Here is a 6,367-nt window from a genome sequence, read left to right on the forward strand (position 1 = left end):
AGCTCACAAAAAATATGAGTTTTGAAGTGAGCGGCCGGAGCGCTGGGTATTAGAATGGCACGGCTAGATTAAAAAGTAAGTTACAGCACATCTTTATTAGAAGTGATCAATTAAAGTCCATTTAAACTATTGCTTAGATTCCAGACCTGATTTTAAAACGTCACGTTTATCACCACTTTAAGTATGATGGTACTGTAAGAGGGTGTGCATGGCTCACTTCCGGAGGATATTTTTCCAAATATCTGATATTCATTTAGTTGTGGAATGGGTAGTAAGCAGCTTTGCAAAACAGAAAGAGAAGCAGTCTGCCAGGAACGAACAGCAGCATCAATAGCTTGTTCTATGGCCCGGTTGCCACCTGGTAGTAGCTTCTTTCTGCCCAATTGTGCTTTTCACAGAGGAAAACTTTCTTGTAGTATATCAGTCTGATCCCGCCGACATGGTCAGTCCAGCCCCGAAATACCAGGCAATTCTCCTCTGAACAAGGAACATGACAACCCCAGACGATCGTTTGGCCTCCTTTGGGCCTCGTCAGTGAGGTGCAGCCATATCCCTCTAAGCACATTGGGCAAGGAGTCCACGTCTGGTATTATAGTAAGCAGCTTTGTCTCCTTGGCAACAACATTACCCCCAGAGGCTAATACATACTGTACATAGACACACATACATACACACACACACGCACAAACACATATAAATACAAATACACACACATACATACACACGCACAAACACATATAAATACACATACATAGACACACGCATAAACACATATAAATACACACACATACATACACACGCACAAACACATATAAATACACACACACGCACAAACACATATAAATACACACACGCACAAACACATATAAATACACACACATACACACACGCACAAACACATATAAATACACACACGCACAAACACATATAAATACACACACATACATACACACACGCACAAACACATATAAATACACACACATATATGCACACACGCACAAACACATATAAATACACACACACGCACAAACACATATAAATACACACACATACACACACGCACAAACACATATAAATACATACACATACATACACACACGCACAAACACATATAAATACACACACATATATACACACACGCACAAACACATATAAATATACACACGCACAAACACATATAAATACACACAAGCACAAACACATATAAATACACACACATACATACACACACGCACAAACACATATAAACACACACACAAACACATATAAATACACACACATACATACACACACGCACAAACACATATAAATACACACACATACATACACACATGCACAAACACATATAAATACACACACATACATACAAACATGCACAAACACATATAAATACACACATACATACACAAACACATATAAATACACACACATACATACACACACGCACAAACACATATAAATACATATACATACATACACACACACACACACACAAACACATATAAATACACACACGCACAAACACGTATAAATACACACACATACATACACACACGCACAAACACATATAAATACACACACATACATACACACACACACACACACACAAACACATATAAATACACACACATACATACACACACGCACAAACACATATAAATACACACACATACATACACACATGCACAAACACATATAAATACACAAACATACATACACACACGCACAAACACATAGAAATACACACATGCACAAACACATATAAATACACACACATACATACACAAACACATATAAATACACACACATACATACACACACGCACAAACACATATAAATACACACACATACATACACACACGCACAAACACATATAAATACATACACATGTCGATTGCCTGCATGAATTTTAGTTAATTCTTAAGTCGCCTTTATTTTTTTCAAGAAAATTTGGTAACCCTATCTGCCGCGCACCTACCATTCTACTATCTGTTTGGATGAAAGCTCATTGCAAAAGGCAAGAGCTATGCACAATGGCAGGTAGAGGGTTTCTACAGTCTGTCACTGCTTCAGATATGTCCCCTTTCATTTAACAAAAATCTGTCATTCAGAACCATTGAGGAAAGGAAGGTGGGAGATGTAGGACTTCAGATATGGATAACACTAGCTGAACACCGAAGATAAAGGGTCAGAAGCTCCTTTCTTAAGTAATTTGTTTTAAAAAATAATCAGTTTCTGAGTGTGTGTGTGTGTATATATATATAAATTATAATGTTCATGCACTCACCCACGGATTATCTGTAAATACCTGGGTACTCAATGTATAGCTATAGAAAAAAAATAGAAAAAGTATAAAAGACACTCAGATCTTTATTGTTTGACTATTTTAAAATGAAATAATAAAGATGATGTTTAACCTGGGCGTGCCTTTACATATGTATGGGTGAAGTCCCTAAAACATCACTTTGTGAATTAAGCAATTTTCGTGTTAATGAAATCCAGAGAGTGTGGTATGATCCTTCCTGCTATGCAATATTGAGACCTGCACCCTAAACCATCTCAATGTTTGTCCTCACCATGTGTAAGTTGTGTAAGTTTCAAACAATACACTTAAATAAGTGTAAAGAGTGAATACGATTAGAACGGCATGGAAATGTTTATTACCTGTTGCCTATTGGAGGTGTGCAAGCAGGGAGGGGCTTATAGTGAGTGTATTTATAGTGGGGTTGGGCAGGAAGTGGTCACGCTAACCTTTTTTTCTGTTTTCCCACCCTAGCTCCCTAAAATCAACAAAATTAGAACAATCGACTAATCTGGAGAGGTCACGGAAGAAGGAGAGCAGTATCAGCACGTCTAGGGGCACAACGTTGACTAGTTGGTTAAATCAAAGTAAGACCGCCCGTGCTCCTCCTTATGGGGAAGAATACAACTGCAGCCAAAGGTCAGCAGGTGACTTGTGTGGTCTACGCTGTCTGGAGGATAAGTTAATTGCATCTGTTTTTTACATCTACCGTGGAATATTTGCAGGCGGTGAAGTTCGGGTCCGGCACGTGAATGGGGCAGTGAGGGGGTGGGAGGATTCCGTGGCATACCCAGCCCTGATGGGTGATCCGGTGGTCTATCTATTGGGCGGTCTATGCCTCGGGTTCTCCTCTCCCCCTCCTGCCCTGTCACAGGGGGTTGTGGTCCACCTCCCGATACGTGGGACCCAAATTCATGTTGTTTAATGCTGGTGCATTGTTTATGTTATAAGAGGATTATAATATTGCTGAATTTTGCTCTCCAATTTTAAAGCCAGGAATAGCAAAATTCAATAAAAAGTGTGACCTTTCCTTTCGCCATACAACTGTGTCCTGGTCTTTATTTCAGGTAATTAGTTACATTTTTTGGAGGCTATGAAGGGTTAATTTTGAGTAGTATGTATTGGGTAATTGGAAGGGAAAGAAGCCTCAAATACCTTATTATCCTGTGCAGTCTGCCCAGACGAGGGTCCGCATATTATTTCTTTCCATGCTAATGAGGTTTAGAGAATCTGGCTCTTCGTATGTTGTAATTTCAGAATCCATATATTTAGAAAAACTAATATTCTTTTATTTACTTTGGATTTAAACTAACAGTATCTGTAAGCTCTTATATTCTTATATTTTTCCCCTCCATTTTTCATCATTTTAATTCCTGCAATTTCCTTTCCAACAATGGCTCCTCTTAAATAAAATATTAAAATGATCCCGTTATTTATAGTGCAGGTATGTTGTTTTTTTTAACCTGTTCTATCTGTCTGCAAATCTGTACTGATCTTTAGAAAAACAATCTTCAGTCTCTGTGTCAGACAGTTTGACATCAGACGCCCTGTCTCCGACAGGTTGCTCAGCAGAATGAAAGCAATTCTCCAGCTGCTGTCAGGATCCACAGGCAGCTGCTGTTTCTCGTTTTCACTAATGATCCCAAATTCTGCGCCTTCTGACCAAACACATGTGAACCTCTGCAGCAGCAATTTAGTAGCAGCAAAGAGACTGGGAATTCCTGCACCACTGTGCATTTAGGGCCACAGGGGAGCGACTGTGATAGAGGCCCAGGGGTATGTACTGTATACAAATAGGGTAAATTACATCTCTATAAATAGTTTCTCCTTCTAAGTTTTCCCTCTGGTTATGTCACACTGTAAAAGCCTTCTTCCCATTTAGTAAAATGTATCCAAGATACACTAAGGTAGATACAAAAATGCTATAATGAATCATGTTACCATTTGAGCACAAGCTGGGTCATTTAAACAGAGCATAGCACCCAGCAGTCATAATTACCACGTACTAGGGGCTGTAATACAAATCAGTCATGAGTATCTCCATGGTCCTTGGAACTCTGCTGCAGATTTTGTTTGAGATTTAAACACTCCATCATTCTCTCCTCATTTCAGTCACTTTCCTAGATTAATTTCTGTTCTTTAAAGGGATATTAAAGTCACATTTTATTTGTTGCATCTAAAAGAGGTTATTTTTTATGAAGCATTACAGCGTTTTGTTTTTAGAAGCAGATGCTGATGTGCTATAACAATTTGCTTGTCAGGAATGTCTCTGTTCACCAATATGGTGGAGAGACTGTTGCTTATCAACTAGTGAGCTCCTATTCCAAGGACCCTTGCACTTCCTGTTAGTTTTAAAATAATAGGTAAGCTTTTCCATGAAAAACTAAATTTTTAACATGCTAAATTAGTATGCTTTTTATATCCCTCAAATAAATGTACTGAGTTTAATTAGTTTTACAAAAATAAAAAGTAACCTGTTTTAATTTCCCCTCTTTTAGATAAAAGCAAAGAAAAAAAAATACTTTTTTTGTCCCATTAAATCCACTCTGATCTCCCTTAAAAGATAATGAAATGCCTGCATTCCATAATGCATTTAATTTCAGACATTTTAGATATAAACCTATTTGCATGAATACTTACTTTACATGTAAATTGCGCGCTGGTACTATAAGTGCATCCCAATTCAAACGCAAGCTTGTATTCACATTGCCCAGAAGCTTTGTGCTCACAAGAGCGTGCTTCAATAGGCTTCAATGGGAGCCTCGTTCTGATGCAGAAATACACAGCAAACCACCTAGCGCAGCGTAGGGGGCAAATCGCACAGCGTTGGGCAGCAATAAATCAATATATATGAATATATACATAAATATTTATGTGTTTATATGTGTATATACACATATTAACATATATATATATATATATATATATATATATATATATATATATATATATATATATATATATATATATATACACAGTATAAGCATATACAGTGGGTATTGAAAAGAAACACCCCCTTGAAAATAATCACATTTTGTTTCTTTTTCAGCCTGAAATAAAGACAAGCACAGTTTTTGTTTATCCAGTTGTAATTACTCAGTGCAACTTATAACATCCAAGTGAAAGATATAACACCGACATGTCAGTCAAAAATAAAGACAATTAAAAAACAGAATCACTGAGTTGGAAAAAGGACCACCCCCTCCTAAAATTACTTGTAAACTCAATCAGGTGTATTTAATCACCTTCTCAATGGCACACACAAAGCCATGTGACCTTCAATTGTGATCAGCTGTGGGCATATTGATTAGCTCAGCATGAAAAGAGCTTTCCTGAAGCATCTCAGTCCCTGGTAGTGCAACTGAAGCAAACAATCAACTATTGGTGGCAAGGCACTGTCAAAAGATCTCCAGGAAATGTTGTGAACAGGCACAAGTCAGGAAATGGATACAAGAAAATATCAAAAGCTTTATCAATGACTAGAAGCACAGTGAACTATATTATTAAGAAGTGGAAGGTATTTGGTACAACACAGACCCTCTCTGGAGCAGGACGTCGCTCAAACTGGATGAAAGAGTCAGGAGGAAACTGGTCACAGAGGCTACAAAGAGGCCCACAGCAACTCTGAAGCAGTTGCAGGAATTTATGACAAAGAGTGGTCATTGTGTGCATGTGACAACAAAATCACAAATTCTCCACAAATGTGGCTTGTATGAGAGGGTTGAAAGAAAAAGCCACTCCTCAAGAAAGGCCACATGCAGTCACGACTGAGCTTTGCCATAACACACCTATAATATTCTGAGGCCACATTAAAAAAGGTGTTATGGTCAGATGAGGCTAAGGGGCTGATTTATCAAGGGCCCAATGGCCCCTGATTCCCCTGTTTCCATACGAGCCTTAAGGCTCACCGGAAACAGCAGTTATGAAGCAACGGTCTTAAGACTGCCGCTCAATAACTGGTCCCCACCTCTGAGGCCGGGGTCTGCAATCCGCCCTATCCTATACGATCGGGTTGATTGACACCCCCTGCTAGCTGCCGATTGGCCGCAAATCTGCAGGGGGCAG

The 6,367-nt window shown here is 38.6% G+C and overlaps 1 protein-coding gene across 1 annotated transcript in view; it reads right to left on the reverse strand.

Moving 5' to 3' along the window:
- The window catches only part of CHRNA4 (cholinergic receptor nicotinic alpha 4 subunit), a 38,225-nt gene extending 34,682 nt beyond the window's left edge, over window positions 1–3,543 (reverse strand). The window contains exon 1 of the mRNA XM_053693125.1: window positions 3,458–3,543. The gene's annotated coding sequence lies outside the window, so the exon portion shown is untranslated. The remainder of the gene's footprint in view (window positions 1–3,457) is intronic.
- Between the last annotated feature and the right edge of the window lie 2,824 nt (window positions 3,544–6,367).

Source organism: Bombina bombina, chromosome 1 (genome assembly GCF_027579735.1).
Source record: "Bombina bombina isolate aBomBom1 chromosome 1, aBomBom1.pri, whole genome shotgun sequence".
Lineage (NCBI taxonomy): Eukaryota > Metazoa > Chordata > Amphibia > Anura > Bombinatoridae > Bombina > Bombina bombina.